Raw genomic sequence first — 20,576 nt, 5'->3', positions numbered from 1 at the left:
GGCTCTGTGTGCACCACGGAGCCTCCTTCGTGGTCGCCTTGCGCTGTCAGAGTGACCCGAATACCATTGGACTATATTATTATTATTACGATTGAAATTATAACTTTCATTATTCACAACCACGTCACGGCATTGTTAGCGAGCTTCCCTATCAATGTCGCCAGGCCACGCAGGCAAGGCGCCTCACGACCACCGCGAGCACTTGCGTGTCGCGCTCGCCATGAATCAAAGGGCGGCTGGTGCGGGGTTGGTGGATCGAGCAGAGACCGCAGTGTGTTCCCTGTGAGACTCCACACCTTCGCACCGGCTAATCATGAGTAATTGGCAGCACAATCGGTGAGTTCGTATGTGCGGACCTGGGAAGGGGATAGCGTCTCTCCGGGGAGAGGAGGGGGGTGCTGTGGCTGATGGGATGGGACACGAGGGGATTAATTAAATCCACAAATCTCACGGGGTTCGTATTGAGAGATGCTGTTCGTTCCGTACGCAATTAATTACACGCGTGTAATGTACACTACAGTTGCTTTGCTCTCATCTCGCTCTGTTCCACTTCCCGGGCTCTCCTATCTCCCTTCTCCGCTCTAGCAGCCACAGCTCTTTTGCTGAAGCCCCATCCACTCTCTGGGTTCAGGAGGAGCTCGCTGATTCTCCTCTGCTCTCGCCGTGACCTGGAACTCCCCCCCCCCCCCCAGTCGTGCGTGCTATCGACTCCAGCCCTGCCCCTGTTCAAGTCCTCACTCAAGACACGACTTTTATCTCTGGCTATGACTGACGGCCTCTCTTCCCCTATGCAGTAAAACAAATCTCTCTCCGCTCCTTCAAAAATCCCGCACGAGTCAGCGTAGTGAAGTATGGTCAAACAACCCCCTGAACAGGACATGGCATGCGGGCAGATCCGCCTTCATTCAGCAGTGGCAGTGGCTAAAGCCGTTTAAACAGCAGATATTTCCCATGTGCGATAACTTCGTTACGGACGTAATGATATCGTCATTATTTATAGAATATTCTGCTGCTCCTACAATGTCCTCGTTCCGCGGCAGCTGCCTGCATCCCAATCGCCGTGAAAACGCCACGCGACTGCATCGCTGTCCGTGGTGCTGACGGTAAAACTCGGTCCAAATATGTTTCACATGAAGCCAAGCGTCTGCTAAATGGATTATTCATGTGCGAGGGGGGTCTCAGTATGTGCAGGCGTGGAGGGGATGGTGATGCCTGTGTGCGTGTGTGTGGGTTTGGGGGGAGAGCGGTGGCGCAGCGGTTAGCGCACTGCGCTGCGATAACTGGCGACCTGACTCTCGTTCTCGGCCACCAGCACCGGTGAAGAACTTTCTGAACCGGTTCCTGGGGCTTCCGCTAGATCTACGCAGCCTCAAATGAATACCTGGTGTGATATATGATAATATATCCACGAGGGAGACAAAGGCGGCCGGGCGTGGTGCTAGCCACACCACCCTCTCGTGCGCCGTGCTGGCTTTCGTCGGTGCTCGCAAACAGCACTTGCCCCCAAAGTCCGTTAAGGCTGTACGGGGGATCTTTGTCGTTGGGGTTGGAGTGGGGGATGCGGGGATTGCCCCCCCCCCTCTCCTAAAAGCCTGACGCTCGTCGCTTACCCGCCACCCCACTACACCCTCACCCCGGCCGCCCTCACCCCTTCCGCGAACACTGCTGTTGATTAAACATGCGCGTCTCTGCCGTTGTAGAGGAAGCTGTTCTGCTGCTGCTTTTTCTGCCAGCCAGCAGGGAATGTAACTGAAGAGGGTGACAGTCGCGAGCCGAGGATGGTTGCAATGCTTTTTAAATGTCGCCTCTGCGAGAATGACGAGTGTGTGATTTGTCTGCTGTGGGCCACACGCAAAATGTTCGGGATACATTGGTATGGGATTGCCTATTTCTGTGTGTGGGGGAGGTTGTGGGGGAGGGAATGGGGGGCATGGGGGTGGGGGCGGGCTGGTTCAATAATAATGCATCGCAGAGGAATTGTCGCGCGTGGAGCGCGTTAAATTTTACCATGGTCAGTACGTAGGTTTTGTTTTCAGTTGATGTCATCATCAGCAATAATTCTCATCGTAACACATCAATAATGATGGTGAATTATCCATCATCGTAATGCAATAGTCGTCATTATCAAAATCATGCATAATTTATCAATAGACAACAGGTAATTAGTATTATAGTCATGATCAAAGAACATTCAATTATTATTCATAATCACACGAGTCTGTCATGCAATGTTATTATCACACATTAATTTATAATTGTTCATCAGTTCTTCATCAATCATCATCGTCATAATAATCATGCGTCATCTCCAACGCGGGGTGAAGGGTTGTTAATCTCTGTCACTCCCCGTGTGCTTGCCTCCTGCTGTACACCGTACGTCCTTGTGAGTAAAACCACCTTGACATCATCATCATCATCATCCATCTCCTCATCACCGTCAACTGCTGGATGAAGGCCTCCCCCAAACTCGTTCCCACCCCTCTCCGACAACACTCAGCAGCGGACCGCCTGGCTCCCCTGTCCAGAGACTCGGTTCCCTGGGCGTTCTCTCTCTCTCTTATGGCCTCTCGCCGTCAGTCCTATCAGTAATCCACGTGTCATACCAGCAAACCACGTCATATCAATAATGCACACGTCATATCAGTAATCCACTCGTCACATCAGTAATCCACATGTCAAATCAGTAATGCACACGTCATATCAGTAATCCACACGTCATATCAGAAATCCACACGTCATATCAGTAATCCACGTGTCATACCAGCAAACCACACGTAATACCAGCAATCCACACGTCATATCAGTAATCCACTCGTCATATCAGTAATCTACACGTCATATCAGTAATCCACTCGTCATATCAGCAATCCACACGTCATATCAGTAATCCACGTGTCATACCAGCAAAGCACACGTCATACCGGCAATCCACACGTGATATCAGTAATCCACTCGTCATATCAGTAATGCACACGCCATATCAGTAATCCACTCGTCATATCAGTAATCCACACGTCATATCAGTAATCCACGTGTCATACCAGTAAACCAAACGTCATATCAGTAATCCACTCGTCATATCAATAATGCACACGTCACATCAGTAATCCACTCGTCATATCAGTAATACACACGTCATATCAGTAATCCACGTGTCATACAAGCAAACCAAACGTCATATCAGTAATGCACACGTCACATCAGTAATGCCCACGTCACATCAGTAATGCACACGTCATATCAGGAATGCACTCGTCATATCAGTAATCCACTCGTCATATCAGTAATGCCCTCGTCATATCAGTAATCCACTCGTCATATCAGTAATCCACATGTCATATCAATAATGCACTCGTCATATCAGTAATCCACACGTCATATCAGTAATCCACATGTCATATCAATAACGCACATGTCATATCGGTAATGCACACGTCATATCAGTAATCCACATGTCATATCAATAAAGCCCTCGTCATATCAGTAATCCACTCGTCATATCAGTAATGCACTCGTCATATCGGTAATCCACACGTCATAACAGTTATGTCCACGTCAATCAGTAATCCACTCGTCATATCAGTAATCCACACGTCATATCAGTAATCTACATGTCATATCAGTAATGCGCACGTCATATCAGTAATGCACACGTCATATCAGTAATCCACACGTCATATCAGTAATCCACTCGTCATATCAGTAATCCACACGTCATATCAGTAATCCACTCGTCATACCAGCAATACACAGATCATATCAGTAATCCACTCGTCATATCAGCAATCCACACGTCATATCAGTAATCCACGTGTCATACCAGCAAACCACATGTCATATCAAGAATGCACTCGTCATATCAGTAATCCACTCGTCACATCAGTAATCCACTCGTCATATCAGTAATTCACTCGTCATATCAGTAATGCACACGTCATATCAGTAAAGCATACGTCATGTCAGTAATGCTCACGTCATGTCAGTACACGTCATATCAGTAATGCACACGTCATATCAGTAATGCACACGTCATAACAGTTATGTCCACGTCAATCAGTAATCCACTCGTCATATCAGTAATCCACACGTCATATCAGTAATCTACATGTCATATCAGTAATGCGCACGTCATATCAGTAATGCACACGTCATATCAGTAATCCACACGTCATATCAGTAATCCACTCGTCATATCAGTAATCCACACGTTATATCAGTAATCCACTCGTCATACCAGCAATACACAGATCATATCAGTAATCCACTCGTCATATCAGCAATCCACACGTCATATCAGTAATCCACGTGTCATACCAGCAAACCACATGTCATATCAAGAATGCACTCGTCATATCAGTAATCCACTCGTCACATCAGTAATCCACTCGTCATATCAGTAATTCACTCGTCATATCAGTAATGCACACGTCATATCAGTAAAGCATACGTCATGTCAGTAATGCTCACGTCATGTCAGTAATGCACACGTCACATCAGTAATGCACACGTCATATCAGTAATGCACACGTCACATCAGTAATGCACACGTCATATCAGGAATGCAGACGTCACATCAGTAATGCACACGTCATGTCAGTACACGTCATATCAGTAATGCACACGTCATATCAGTAATGCACACGTCACATCAGTAATGTACACGTCATACCAGTAATGCACACGTCACATCAGTAATGCACACGTCATATCAGTAATGCACACGTCATGTCAGTAATGCCCACGTCATGTCAGTAATGCACACGTCATATCAGTAATGCACACGTTCTCCAGGCCCTGTCGTCTCAGCATCGTATGCGCCAAACATGTTTTACTTCACTATCTAAAACATGTTTTACTTCATTATCTAAAACATGTTTTACTTCACTATCTAAAACATGTTTTACTTCACTATCTAAAACATGTTTTACTTCACTATCTAAAACATGTTTTACTTCATTATCTAAAACATGTTTTACTTCATTATCTAAAACATGTTTTACTTCATTATCTAAAACATGTTTTACTTCATTATCTAAAACATGTTTTACTTCATTATCTAAAACATGTTTTACTTCTCTATCTAAAACATGTTTTACTTCACTATCTAAAACATGTTTTACTTCACTATCTAAAACATGTTTTACTTCATTATCTAAAACATGTTTTACTTCACTATCTAAAACATGTTTTACTTCATTATCTAAAACATGTTTTACTTCATTATCTAAAACATGTTTTACTTCATTATCTAAAACATGTTTTACTTCATCATCTAAAACATGTTTAACTTCATTATCTAAAACATGTTTTACTTCATCATCTAAAACATGTTTTACTTCATTATCTAAAACATGTTTTACTTCATTATCTAAAACATGTTTTACTTCATTATCTAAAACATGTTTTACTTCATTATCTCCGTGACCTTTATAAGTTCGTGACTTCGCTTTCGTCGTTGCAATTCTTCTTCGTCTGCCATTCTTTCAACTCGGATGATTGAAGTCGATGTAGATTCCCGTGAAACAACGTCAAAAGTGTCTCCATCCTCACACACACACGTGTGTACACACACACACGTGTGTACACACACACACACACGTGTGTACACACACACACACACACGTGTGTACACACACACACAGTAGTGAATGCACACGCGGTAGTGTGTGTACACACGGCCGCGTGTGTGAACTTGCGCTGGCACTGTGAGGTCACAGACGCTTCTATATTTAATTTAAATCGTGTCCAAAGTGTCTCTCTGCTTACATCCCAAGTTGGGCTCCCAGAACAAACAGTGGAAATTCCACATTCCTATGGCGGGAATATCTTATTCGCTGGAAAAAAAACTAAAATCGTATATTTAAAATCGGTATATCTTTGATCGACCTCGGATTGTTAATGGTGCTCACCAAATAAGAATGAAGAAAACAACGTTTTAACCAGAAATATACCCCGTTGTCCGACATTTCGGGCAATGGCCCTTCCACAGGGCAGAGAGATAGGGCAGAAAGGTTAAACGATGTCTAGTTGACCTCAGTTTGTGCCGTAACATATTTCAAGTTGATGTATTAAAAGTGTAGTATATCTTTTTTTTTGATCAGTTACTGAATTCCCTTCCACCCAATCACCATCTCGCCGAATCTCGGAAGGCAAGCAGATTTTGAGCTTGGTTACTCCTCGGAAGGGTGACCACCTGAACCGAGGCTTGCCACGTGCTGTAGGCGAGCTGCGGCCAGGAGGTGCTGGGTTTTCTCCGGCCTCCCCGGGTTTCCTCCACATAAAGCTAAACGTTTATTTCTAATAGAACATCCCAATGTAGCAGGGCCCTCCTGGGAAGGAGTCTTGAGACGCTGTGAAGACTTTCCCGGGCGAGTAATCACCGTCGTTATTGTACAGAGCGGTGCGGAAATGAAACCAAACGTTTTCGCTTTTGAGACTCTGCAACTGCACTGCTGTCAATCAATGAACGCGCGTTTGGAAGTGTCGCCCTACCCTGAACAAAACCGCCTTCGTGTGAACGGCAGATCCGCGGGCTAACTGATTACGGCGATAGCAATGAACACGATTGTCCAGGCTCTTGTGTGGGTCTTTGATTGTTGAGCTCCGGTGCAGCCAACGAGGCGAGCGGAAAAGACGCGGCGACTCTTGGAGACTGCTCCTGACTCGGACAGCAGCCAGAGGATCTCCATCGTTCGTCTTCCTACGGCGCATGAATGAACGACGCCGTCTCTTACGCGGGGCATTGTAATTTAGTATAATGAGCGTGCAGCTACTGCAGTGATATTTGTGTGGTGTGTGTGTGTGTTGTGTGTGTCTGCACGTGTGTTACATAGAGTTGTGGGGAGCGGTGGTGTAGCGGTTAGCGCGCTGCGCTACGAAACCTGGCCACCCGAGTTCGATTCCCGCTCACGGGCAACATCGGTGACGATTGTCTGACACGATCCTGGACCTCCCCCTAGGTCCGACTCGGCCTAAAACGAGTACCAGGCGCGGTGTGTAAAAACATCGCTACTGGAGAGACAAAGGCGGCTGGGTTTGGTGCTGGCCACCCACCCTCTCGTGTGCCGTTCTCGTTTTCGTAGGTGCTCGCTCACAGCACTTGCCCAAACATTATTGTGAAGGCTATACAGGGGATCTTTGTCTTGTTTTGTTACATAGAGTGTTGACGGGGGTAGGACGCAGTGGTTAGCGCCACTGCGTCACGAACCCCGGGCCAGCTAGTCTCGTGTCCAACTCGGGTCGCCGGATTCATTGCTCGATGCTCACCAGTGCTCCCACCGCTCCCACCGCTTGATGTTGACACACGGAGATAAAAATGACAATTTCCCTACAGACACTTCCACACCAACCGGCGACTACTCCTGTAGCCTCCTCCACCTCACCTCCTTCCACCCCTCCCCACCCACCCACTCACCGCCATCCGGGTCTCCCTGCACGAGGCGACAGGGGATGATCGCTTGACTCGAAGCGCTTAGTCCATCAAATAGACTCGGCGCAGGGGTCGGGATCGTGTCCCGCGGGCGGGAGGGGGTAGAGGGAGGGGGGCGAGGGGGGTGGGGGCGAGGGGGTATACCGCCCCCCCCCCCAACTCACTTTGTTCCCGCAATGGGGTCACTGATCTCGGCGATCTCGAACCCCGGGCTCCACCGAGAACAACAACAACCACCATAATAGTGATGATGATGCCATTGTTATTAGAATGATCCTCAATGTATTTAATGAGCAATGCTGCGGCTGCCTTGCACAACGGACCGCGAGAGATGACGACGACGACGATGATGATGATGGCTCCATTGAGAATGCAGCGCAGGTTCACAAGTGCGCTAAGCAGGACGCGCCGAGAGTGGTGCGCGCGCGTGGAATGTCTCTGCGGGGCAGAGAGAGAGAGAGTGTGTGGGGATGAACACGTGGATCGGAGGGAGACGTCGCGTTGTCCGCCAAGAAGAGGAGACGCGGAGTCGTGCGTGGCACGTGGCGCGCGCGGGGGATGAAGCGATGCCATCGTCTCGCGTGGCGCCAGCTGATGCCTCCATGCACGTTCAACTTGTGTCGCACCGTACGTAGCCAACCGCGCTCATCGGAGGTGCGGGGTGGCTTCTCACATCGCAGGGCCGTGGACATTGGCAGCACTTAGGGGAAGGATTTCATCCAGCAGTAGAGAGCTCACGGCTGCTGATAATGGTGATGATGGCCCCTTATACCGGCGGTGGAGACGGGACACTCACCGGGACGGATTGTCTCCGGCGGCAGCTGGCGAGGCCGCTTATTTACGAGCCCTCGCTCCCCGCTCTCCCCGTGCTCTCCTCTCTCCACTTGAAAGTCAATTTAAACGCAAAACAAGCGGCGCCGATTGGCGTCAATAGCCCGGCCTGGGTCGGGAAGGGAATTGAGAGAGAGAAGGGTAGGGGGCAGGGGGGGGGTGGGGGCGGGGGGGACTCCTCACGGGGAGGCGAGAGGCGGATTTTAGAGCTGCAGCTATGGTGGTGGTGAAGATGAGAATGTTGATGATGCTTTGTGTGATGATATTGGTGGTAATGGGGATGATGGTGGTGGTGGTGATATTAACAATGGCGAGCAATGATGACGATGTTGACAGTGATAATGGTGGCGCGTGTATGTTGAACTTCGTTCGTGGCCCACCGTGCTAATTGTACGTCCGTGGTGTTTGCTGTTAGTGATGAAGCCGATGATGACTCGATGAGTAGCCGCATTAGCTGCCTCCTTGTTGAGCCGCTCACAATGACGCCGAGAACGGCACCCGTTCCTCCACAGCTCCCTCTCGTGCGTAGAGAGATCATCGATCGCCGTCTTCCACCCCGACAGCCCTGCGAGCCCCCGGAGTCAATCCCAGCTTGGTGATGCCAGTCAGTGTCACAGTGGTCACAGTGGTCACAGTGGTCACAGTCAGTGTCACAGTGGTCACAGTCAGTGTCACAGTGGTCACAGTCAGTGTCACAGTGGTCACAGTGGTCACAGTGGTCACAGTCAGTGTCACACTGATCACAGTCAGTGGTCACAGTGGTCACAGTCAGTGGTCACAGTCAGTGATCACAGTGGTCACAGTGGTCACAGTGATCACAGTGGTCACAGTCAGTGTCACAGTGGTCACAGTGGTCACAGTGTCACAGTGGTCACAGTGGTCACAGTGGTCACAGTCAGTGTCACAGTCAGTGTCACAGTGGTCACAGTGGTCACAGTCATTATCACAGTGGTCACAGTGGTCACAGTGGTCAGTCAGTGTCACAGTGGTCACAGTCAGTGTCACAGTGGTCACAGTGGTCACAGTGGTCACAGTCAGTATCACAGTGGTCACAGTGGTCACAGTGGTCACAGTCAGTATCACAGTGGTCACAGTCAGTGTCACAGTGGTCACAGTGGTCACAGTGGTCACAGTCAGTGTCACAGTGGTCACAGTCAGTGTCACAGTGGTCACAGTGGTCACAGTCAGTGGTCACAGTGGTGACAGTCAGTGTCACAGTGGTCACAGTCAGTGTCACAGTGGTCACAGTGGTCACAGTGGTCACAGTCAGTGTCACAGTGGTCACAGTGGTCACAGTCAGTGTCACAGTGGTCACAGTCAGTGTCACAGTGGTCACAGTGGTCACAGTGGTCACAGTCAGTGTCACAGTGGTCACAGTCAGTGTCACAGTCAGTGTCACAGTCAGTGTCACAGTGGTCACAGTCAGTGTCACAGTGGTCACAGTGGTCACAGTGGTCACAGTCAGTGTCACAGTGGTCACAGTCAGTGTCACAGTGGTCACAGTGGTCACAGTGGTCGCAGTCAGTGTCACAGTGGTCACAGTCAGTGTCACAGTGGTCACAGTGGTCACAGTGGTCACAGTCAGTGTCACAGTGGTCACAGTCAGTGTCACAGTCAGTGTCACAGTGGTCGCAGTGGTCACAGTGGTCACAGTCAGTGTCACAGTGGTCACAGTCAGTGTCACAGTCAGTGTCACAGTGGTCACAGTGGTCACAGTGGTCACAGTCAGTGTCACAGTGGTCACAGTCAGTGTCACAGTCAGTGTCACAGTGGTCACAGTGGTCACAGTCAGTGTCACAGTGGTCACAGTCAGTGAACGAGTCATTGATCGTGAGCGGGAATTGAACTCGGTTCGTCGCTAACCACTGCGCCACCGCTCCTCATGTGTAGTGTTTACATTGTTACTACATGTTACTACAAAGACAAATACGAAAATCGCCGTGTAACCTTTAACAGACTGTTGGGGCAATAACTGTTAGCGAGCACCTGTAAAGGTCGACACGGCACACGAGGGGGTGGGTGGCCAACACCACGCCCGGCCGCCTTTGTCTCCCCAGGGGCGATGTTTACACACCGCACCAGGCACTCATTTCACGCTAAATCGGCCTTGGGGAGGCGCAGGATCGGTTCAGATATTGGTCGCCGGTGTTGGCCGTGAGCGGGAATCGAATTCGGGTCGCCGAGTTCGCATCGCAGCGCGTGAACACACACACACACACGCACTCCTACTTACACACGTGCACTCCACTACATTATCACGCACACACTCCATCACTTAGTAGATGCGCCAGCCAATAACGCGCTTGCTGTGTGTGTTCGGCTACCGGCGCCGCGGGGGGTTCGCGCCGCCCCTCCCCCCGCCTCGCGAGGTGGAGGCCCCGCGGCCCCGCAGCAGCAGCAGGAGGAGGAGGTCGCTCCTGGCGTGGCCCGCGGGTTGGGGAGATCTTCAGCCCCCCATCTCAACCCCCCACCCCGTACCCACAGAGGAGCCAGAGTAGAAGCCGATCTGGAACCTCCGTAGGGGGAGAAAGGCGTTTGAAGCGGGCCCGACATTCTTAACTGCAAACAAACATGCAATGTTTTCTCCTACACTAAATATCAATACAATTCAAATATTACGGGTCTCGATGATGAGGGAATTGGGGCTATTGCTCTACCCCTCCCTCTCCATCACCCTCTTCCCCTCCATCCCCTTGTATTTGCCATTGCAGCGGCACGCGATTGCTTTGTGGGAACACTGCGCTGTGATCCTGCTGCGATGGCGCGGTGGTGCACAAGCCACGTAACGAACTCCACTCTCCCTGTGTGTGTGTGTCAAGGCTACATTACGAGCAATGAGAGAGAGTGGGGGGGGGGGGGGGGACTGCGCCACGCGAGAGAAGCCGCCGGTGCAGGGCCGAGAGGCCGCAGCGTGCGAGCCGAGAGGTCACCGGTGCAGGGCCGAGAGGCCGCAGCGTGCGAGCCGAGAGGTCACCAGTGCAGGGCCGAGAGGTCACCGGTGCAGGGCCGAGAGGCCGCAGCGTGCGAGCCGAGAGGTCACCGGTGCAGGGCCGAGAGGTCACCGGTGCAGGGCCGAGAGGCGGCAGCGTGCGAGCCGGGGAGGAGCGGCACCGGTGGTTGGGCCGCTCTCGTAATCCGCACGCTGCCCCTTGATCTGATTGGCTCAAGGGGCGATACACAACTCAAACATAGTTTCATACAAATGTGGGGACTAGAGCCTGAGATAAAATATGTTGGGGGTTGGGCGCTTTCCCGTGCTCAAGAAGAAGCGATTATTCCAATGCCCCTGTCGGCGGGAGAGAGAATTCCTATCACGCAAGGTGTAAAAAACTTTTGTCATACACATTTCTTTATATGGCCAATAAACGTGGATTAATATGTAATGACCTTTGCGGTGGTTATCACATCCATATTTCATCCGTGGTTATGGACCTGTTCAAAGCCCACAATTCGTACAGGCCCAGGACAGACGTAGCTACCAAGGCGGTGCCGTTGCACCGAGACCCACGGACCGAATGAGTCCACAAGCACGGTCACGGAGAGGGGAAGGGCGGTGGGTGGCCGCGAAGGGGGGGGGCTGCCCCCCAATTAATTCCATGCACCAGCACCCATGGCGGCCACGCTACACCACTCCGGGTAAATCATCATCTTGAGACTCGCTGAGACTTTCCTAGATACCTACAATCAACTCTGATGATATAATAATAAACACGAACTACAGCCCTTCGTCAAACCACTGCTGGATGAAGGCCTTCCTATACGTTGTGTCACTGTAAGAGTCGTTTGACCATACTTCACGCTTGTTAAGGCAAGATGATGATGATGATGATGGAGGGTGGTAGTTGGCTGGGTGGAGTGTTTCAGATATCACTCGCCACTGATGTTGGCCCGTGGCCGGGAAACTCTAAATCGTTGGTAGTGAATTCCGCCACCACCTCCCTCGCACTCGGCCACTCGCACGAAGCAGCGCGGGTCGGTAAGGCCGAACAACTCCCGAACAACTCCCGAACAACTCCCGAACAACTCCCGAACAACTCCCGCGGTCTACAGCGCATGGGGAGGCCTTCATCCAGCAAGCAGCTCGACAAAGAGCCCTACACAGGGCAGTTACATAACTCGCATCAAACAACAATTTAGTCCACGAGCCCAGAATAAATTCGTGTCGTCGGCACGATACGAATCTACTCCGGTGGTACCAGTTCCTGCTCTAGCCCATGGACTAATTGACCAAGCATCGCAATTCAGAGCCGTGGGTACATAGAGGGCCTTCTTGGATAAAGATCATTACTGTAATGGTATTGGCATTATTGCGTATGACCAAACCACGCGTAATGGGCCGGATTATGTGGGATCGCGGAAGCATTCCGGGATGAGCCTGGGGATCACCCTGCATGGGGATCACCCTGTATGGGGATCACCCTGTATGGGGACCACCCTGCATGGGGATCACCCTGTATGGGGATCACCCTGTATGGGGATCACCCTGCATGGGGATCACCCTGCATGGGGATCACCCTGCATGGGGATCACCCTGCATGGGGATCACCCTGCATGGGGACCACCCTGCATGGGGATCACCCTTCATGGGGATCAACCTGCATGGGGATCACCCTGCATGGGGATCACCCTGTATGGGGATCACCCTGCATGGAGACCACCCTGCATGGGGACCACCCTGCATGGGGACCACCCTGCATGGGGATCACCCTGTCTGGGGATCACCCTGCATGGGGATCACACTGTATGGGGATCACACTGTATGGGGATCACCCTGCATGGGGATCACCTGTATGGGGATCACCCTGTATGGGGATCACCCTGCATGGGGATCACCCTGTATGGGGATCACCCTGTATGGGGATCACCCTGCATGGGGATCACCCTGCATGGGGATCACACTGTATGGGGATCACACTGTATGGGGATCACACTGTATGGGGATCACACTGTATGGGGATCACACTGTATGGGGATCACACTGTATGGGGATCACACTGTATGGGGATCACCCTGCATGGGGATCACACTGTATGGGGATCACACTGTATGGGGATCACACTGTATGGGGATCACCCTGCATGGGGATCACACTGTATGGGGATCACACTGTATGGGGATCACCCTGCATGGGGATCACCCTGCATGGGGATCACCCTGCATGGGGATCACCCTGTATGGGGATCACACTGTATGGGGATCACCCTGTCTGGGGATCACCCTGTATGGGGATCACACTGTATGGGGATCACACTGTATGGGGATCACACTGCATGGGGATCACACTGTATGGGGATCACACTGTATGGGGATCACACTGTATGGGGATCACACTGTATGGGGATCACACTGTATGGGGATCACACTGTATGGGGATCACACTGCATGGGGATCACACTGTATGGGGATCACACTGTATGGGGATCACCCTGTCTGGGGATCACCCTGTATGGGGATCACACTGTATGGGGATCACACTGTATGGGGATCACACTGCATGGGGATCACACTGTATGGGGATCACACTGTATGGGGATCACACTGTATGGGGATCACACTGCATGGGGATCACACTGTATGGGGATCACACTGTATGGGGATCACCCTGTCTGGGGATCACCCTGTATGGGGATCACACTGTATGGGGATCACACTGTATGGGGATCACCCTGCATGGGGATCACCCTGCATGGGGATCACACTGTATGGGGATCACACTGTATGGGGACCACCCTGCATGGGGATCACACTGTATGGGGATCACACTGTATGGGGATCACCCTGTCTGGGGATCACCCTGTATGGGGATCACACTGTATGGGGATCACACTGTATGGGGATCACCCTGCATGGGGATCACACTGTATGGGGATCACACTGTATGGGGATCACCCTGCATGGGGATCACCCTGCATGGGGATCACCCTGCATGGGGATCACCCTGTATGGGGATCACACTGTATGGGGATCACCCTGTCTGGGGATCACCCTGTATGGGGATCACACTGTATGGGGATCACACTGTATGGGGATCACACTGCATGGGGATCACCCTTCATGGGGATCACACTGTATGGGGATCACACTGTATGGGGATCACACTGTATGGGGATCACACTGTATGGGGATCACACTGCATGGGGATCACCCTGCATGGGGATCACACTGTATGGGGATCACACTGTATGGGGATCACACTGTATGGGGATCACACTGTATGGGGATCACCCTGCATGGGGATCACACTGTATGGGGATCACCCTGTATGGGGATCACCCTGCATGGGGATCACCCTGCATGGGGATCACCCTGCATGGGGATCACACTGTATGGGGATCACACTGTATGGGGATCACACTGTATGGGGATCACACTGTATGGGGATCACACTGTATGGGGATCACACTGTATGGGGACCACCCTGCTTGCATGCCGGCTGCTCTAGGCGGCTGCGGGGCTGCGCTCACGAAGGCGATGGTCAACGGAGAGCGGCGCAGCAAAAGCCACTGTTGTCCTGTACTCCTATGCGTCCTGCCAGCACCAACCCGCACCCTGCCAACTACAAAGCCTCCACGCCTGCCGCGCCGTGGGCTGGGAGGCCACTTCACCCATCCAGCGGTGGATTGACACGCGGGCCGTACGTGCAGTGTAGCAGCACAGCCGTCAGCACCATCATCCCCCCACTTGTTATTATTTGATTCCCACTATTATTCATCATTGCATTCACTCAGATGCGAAGTCCTTTCAGCAAAGAGCGCAACCGCCTGCGTGTTCGGGACTCATGGGGGATACGGGGAGCGAAGTGGGGGCGGGGGGGTGGGGGGCGGAAGATGAGGGGGGGGTGGGGAAGGCGGGCAGCGTGTGGGGGGAGGGGGGTATTTGGATCGTGGGCTTTGTGGGGGGAGGGGGGGCACTTTGGGAGGGAGAAGACGCATAGAGGGATATGCGCGCGTCACTCACCACCCGTTAATGGAGCGCGAATAATCAGTTGTGCCAAATAGCTGTCACGGGATCAGCGTCAAAATAAAGAGACGGGGAATTTAAAGCGATCGCTGTATAATGCATTGTAATCTCACCCCCCCCCCCCCCCGCCAGAAATAAAATGTCACCAGTGTTGGGAGGGGGTGGAGAGGGATCACTGGGGGATGAGGGGTGGGGGGAGATCGCTCTCCCCTACCCAGCCCGTGCGTTTTGGTGCCGGAATGCGCTGCAAGTCGCGACGTGTCTGGGCCAGTCTCCGCCCGGGCTTTGGGCCACCATCATCATCATCAGTATCCGTGTCATTAACTGCTGGATTGAGGCCCTCCTCACATCTGTGTCGGTCGTGCGTGCACTTTTACCATACTTCACCGCGCTGGTCAGTACTGGTTGGGGAATGCGGACAGCACAGACGTGGGAACGTATATCAAGTATAACACGTAGGTCTTCATAATAGTCAATATATAAATGTATCGTTAAACCCTACACCACCCGACACAGCCAACTAGTAAGGGTTGTCACGTAAACAGAACGTGGCCAATTCGTCACTGGTACAGCACTAACCGGTGTGTTGGAGAGCCAAGCCACAGCATTTACAATCTGAGCACGACGTTTCATCAGTAATTACAACCAGCTTCATCAGGCGACAGCCAGATTTGTGGAGAAGTCCACCCGTTTCGTTCCTTATATAGAGACGTAGATGTGGTGACCACGCTTCTGCGCTCTTGAGTCAACGTACACGATGCATGCGCATTATGCTGGCCCACTGATATTGTCCTTCCTGTCTATTGTGTGTATTAAAATAGCCGTGCCAACGGTAATCCCTTTTGAGGTATGGTGGCCTGTATAGGCATGCATTTAAACAATGTATTATATGATGACGCTCAATCATCGGGCTAAGAAAGTGTCAGATGGTGTTAGTCTGAGAAGTGAAATTAAATATCTTAGAGAAGGGCTACAATGATGCGCAGTCTCTACTAGCCGTGCTTACTCTGCACGGTGGCCGCACACTGAGGAGTAGCAGGCCAGGCTCCAATCCCGCTTAGTTCCGGAGATCAAACGAGTCGGGCGGCGTTCCGCGCGACGTGGCTATCGGCAATCTCCAGGAGCAGGTGATTAATTAACTCGAGTAATAGAGCAGCCGAGGCGATGTTTAATGAACCGGTGGCTGTTTGCTGGGCGGCCGCCAATGCTGATCTCCCGGGACGGGACGTGGATTCTTGGCTGTAAAACCCGAGGTGGATCTCGCAGTCTCCCTGACCTGGAGCCATTCGGTGCGCACATCCCGGCTGTGTGCGACTTGGTGGGCGTCTTGCGTCGAGAACTCGGCCTGTTGCCACCTGTCCCGGATTTTCTCCCCTGCGTAAACCAATACATCCACGTGTGAATTCTGCTCGAGGGATGACCTCAATACTCCTCCTTCCCACGGAATGTGCCCGAGGTGTGATGCGCCGACGAGACGTGGCTCGCCCGGTCCCTTTCTTCCAAACGAAGCACGCGGATTCGAATCCCCGTTTCAGGGCGCAATGTCATTTCGAACACCCCCTTCGGCTAAAGGGGAGGTGGGATCAAAACGATGCCACGCTGAAACGGGCTTTATGCGAGGGCTCTCAGAAGATGTGGAGCCTGGTTGGGTACTCGGATCGAGTGCCCCGTGTTGAAGGCGTGGACTGCGATGTGACTATGAGGTGGCGGTACAATTAATGGATTCTTGAATCCATCTGTTCGGAGCTTCCCTCTCACCCGAAGTCAAACAGCCATGCATGTAAATGACCAAACGCCCCAACGTGGCAGCGCCCTCCTGGAGCAACGTCTCGAGACTCGTTCTGGGCAGACAAAAGGCTGAATATCAAATGTTTATTCTGGCTTTGCAACAGACGCATCAGCGGGTTTAGTTTATTTATCACGCTGTTTATTTATAATTGCGTTCACTTACCGAGTACTGTACAGTCTGCGCTACGGGGTGGCGTGGTGGCGCAGTGAGTAGCACGCTGCGCTGTTGATCCATCGTCTTGGATGTGGATCTCCAGCTACGGAAACAAAATAAAAAAAATCGGTGGCGAGTATGGGGAGGGCCTCCACCGAGCAGTCGATTGACCATGTTCGATAAGAATGTAGTCTTGATGACGGTGGCGGTGGTAGTGGATAAACCCGCGGTCGTTTATTGAGCTGCTGCGAGAGATCGGCCTCGTAGGGCGAGCAAGAGGCGTGGCCTCTGGGAGGGCGAGCGAGCGATGGTGGTCGATGCGGGTGATCGCGAGCCACACGACACGCAACGCAACACGTGTCCGCGAGCCGGCGAGTCATCCAGCTAGAGTGCCAGTGAGCCGGCGAGCCAGACAGCCGGCGAGCCAGCGCCTCGGTCCAGTCATCAGTGGCGTGGCGCCATCGACTCTGCGGGCGGCTCGATGGGGCCGCGCCGCCCGAGGCGAGGCCCAACTTGAGTCGCCGTGGTGCAGCGATTATCTGAACCGGTCCTGGGCCTCCCCTAGGTCGACTCGGCCTCAAATGAGGACCCGGTGCGGTGCGTAAACATCGTCACCGGCGAGACAAAGACGGTCGGGCGTGGTGTTGGTCACCCACCCCCTCGTGTGCCGTTACGGCCTTCATAGGTCCTCGCTAGCAGCACTTGCCCCAAGATTCTGTTAAGGTTATGCAGGGATCTTTGTCTTCTTTGCCGATGTGTACGTGCGTGTTAATTGATTCGCGCTTCACGCGGGACGCGTTCTAACAATTGTCGGGCGCGTGCAGCGTGAAACCCGTTAATTGTATTTGATGGGGGTGTGTGGGGGGGCAGGCGAAAATTGGTGAACGCGGAAAGACGGAGCGTGCCGGTGGAGGTGTGGAGTCGCGAGGAGTGGCGTGCGGCGACGCCTGGGCCAGGGGACGATTCTTACAACGTCGCAGCGCAGCCAACAGGCGTCTCTCTGGCCTCTCTCTCTGACCTCTCTCTCTCTGGCCTCTCTCTCTCTGGCCTCTCTCTCTGGCCTCTCTCTCTCTGACCTCTCTCTCTCTCTCTGGCCTCTCTCTCTGGCCTCTCTCTCTCCCCTGCCTCTCTCTCTGGCCTCTCTCTCTGGCCTCTCTCTCTCTGGCCTCTCTCTCTGGCCTCTCTCTCTCTGGCGTCTCTCTCTCTCTGGCCTCTCTCTCTCTCTGGCCTCTCTCTGACCTCTCTCTCTCTCTGGCCTCTCTCTCTGGCCTCTCTCTCTCTGGCCTCTCTCTCTCCCCTGCCTCTCTCTCTGGCCTTTCTCTCTCTGGCCTCTCTCTTTTTTTACGATCAGAAGAAACAAGAAGATGCTCGGTGTAGTCGGCACTTTGCTCCGTTCATCATTTCGTTTTTTTTGTTTGTTTTTTAAATGCTTTGCTTTATGTAACCCCCCCACCTTTTAAATGAAAGACCCAAAACAAAATTTTTTTCTTTGTTTTCTTTCTCCTTCCCTCTCTCTCTACCCCTCTCTCTGCCCCCCTCTCTCTCTACCCCCCTCTCTGCCTCTCCTCTCTCACTACCCCCTCTCCGCCCCCCTCTCTCTCTGCCCCCTCTCTACCTACTCCATTTGGCTCTCTCTCGCTCTCTCTTTTTTCTTTATAACTACGACAAGTGCTGCATCTGCACGCAGCCCTTCCCACAGTCAAACGGCCTCCGACGGGTAGCTTAGATCTGCATGCAGAGCTCTCTGTCATCTGCCACCGAGCACACGGCCTCCTCCAGCGCCCACTGCTCCTTGAAGGCCGGCACGGCGTGGGTCAGCCGTGTGTGGCGGAACTCCAGCCACACCCTGGCTCCGACCAGAGCGCGGAAGATGCCCAGGCTGCTGGCTGGACGTTTCCCCTCCAGGGCCACCTTCCTCGCCCTGTATATGGCGAGCTTGGCGTAGCCGAAGAGCACGTTGACCAGCCCCTGAAGATGTTGGGGTCCGTCGCCCTTCGGGTATTCAAAGATGAGGACCGTCGGGGAGAAGTGGAGGCTGAACCTTAGGAGGATGTTTCTCAGGACCTTGAACAGCGAGTCCAGGCTCTTGCACTCCACATATCGGTGCGCCACCGGCTCCACTTTACCGCAGAACCGGCACTCCGGGGACTTGTCGATGAAGCGCGCCAGGGAGACGTTGGTGGTGACAGTGCCATGGGCGATGCTCCAGCTGAGGTCGCCGATGCGGTTGTACGTCGGGCTGGAGTAGAGTTGCCTCCAGCGAGGCCTCTCCGGAGAGACGCAGGGCAGGGCTTTCCTCCAGGCATGGTCCTTGTGGCTCCTCAGGGTGTCCTGTTGGTGGAACCGGACCATGTAGGAGTAGAGCACCTTCCTCTTTACATTTGCGAAGGCCACCTCCGGTAGGTCTTCTAGCCGGCACAGGTTGTGATCTGCCTTCGTTTGTCGGCATTGGCGATGCAGTGGCACGACTGAGAGCTCCGGTGGAGGGGGATCGAGAGGGGCCTCGTCATCCCCAACGCCGATGGGGGGCGTTCTCCCCGCTGCCGCTGAGAAGGCCCCCTTGGCTTCGGCCAGGATCCGGGCAGCCACCCGGAGCGACTGCAGCCCCCCTGTCTTTGCGGCCATGTCTGCTGGTCGGAGCCACCGGCCCCGTGTTTCAGGCTCCACCAGATCTCCCATCCTGGTGAGCCGCGCGTTGGCGAGGCGCCTCTCCATGCCAGGGGTGGTGGTGGTGGATGGCAGCTTTGTCTGTGGGTTCCTGAGGATCGGTTCGAAGATCAGATCCTTGGCCGATCGCGGTTGGTTCAGCCTCCTGACGGCGAGGGAGCTCCATGTCTGCAGGACGCTCCTGTAGAAAGGTGGCAGCTGTCCCAGTGGGAGGCCCTGCAGGTCCATGTAGACTAGTTGTTTGGAGCACTGCAGATCCCCCAGCTGTTTCAGGAGGAAGGAGGCCGTGACGCTCCAGGCCGGTGCAGGGGTGGCGTGCAGGAACTTTTGCGCGGCCTGCAGTCGGAAGGTGGCCAGCTGACTCCGCACGCACACCAGTCCGTGACCGCCCTCGTCCAGTGGCAGGGCCAGGACCCCAGCCGCGACCCGGTGTCCTCCACCCGACCAGAAGAAGTCGAGGACTCGCTTCTGAAGTGCGTTGATGAGGCCTCGCTCTCTCTGGCCTCTCTCTCTGGCCTCTCTCTCTCTCTGGCCTCTCTCTCTCTGGCGCCTCTCTCTCTCTGGCCTCTCTCTGGCGAGCGATCGCAAGGGACGAATCGCATCGATCTCATCTCTGCAGCTCAGCGTCACGCCATCTCTAAAAGCCACGCGTTTTGTTCGAGAGTGGATTTTTGTCTTGATTGGGCCTCAACTGTCGGTACGCTGCGCATCGCCGTGTGCTCTTTTTGGTTCTCGGGTCGCGGGCAA

At 53.0% G+C, this 20,576-nt stretch overlaps 1 long non-coding RNA gene across 1 annotated transcript; it reads right to left on the bottom strand.

Moving 5' to 3' along the window:
- Positions 1–7,505: 7,505 nt before the first annotated feature.
- Positions 7,506–18,292, bottom strand: LOC116942520 (uncharacterized). The gene is made up of 4 exons (XR_004402799.2): positions 17,819–18,292; positions 17,172–17,265; positions 8,641–8,825; positions 7,506–8,369 (listed from the first exon to the last, which is right to left on the bottom strand). It is a non-coding gene; the product is annotated as an uncharacterized LOC116942520 (long non-coding RNA).
- Between the last annotated feature and the right edge of the window lie 2,284 nt (positions 18,293–20,576).

Source organism: Petromyzon marinus, chromosome 15, assembly GCF_048934315.1.
Source record: "Petromyzon marinus isolate PM22_M1 ecotype Great Lakes invasive population chromosome 15, UKy_Petmar_22M1.pri1.0, whole genome shotgun sequence".
Taxonomy (NCBI): Eukaryota; Metazoa; Chordata; class Hyperoartia; order Petromyzontiformes; family Petromyzontidae; genus Petromyzon; species Petromyzon marinus.
This window is presented reverse-complemented; position numbering and strand designations above follow the sequence as displayed.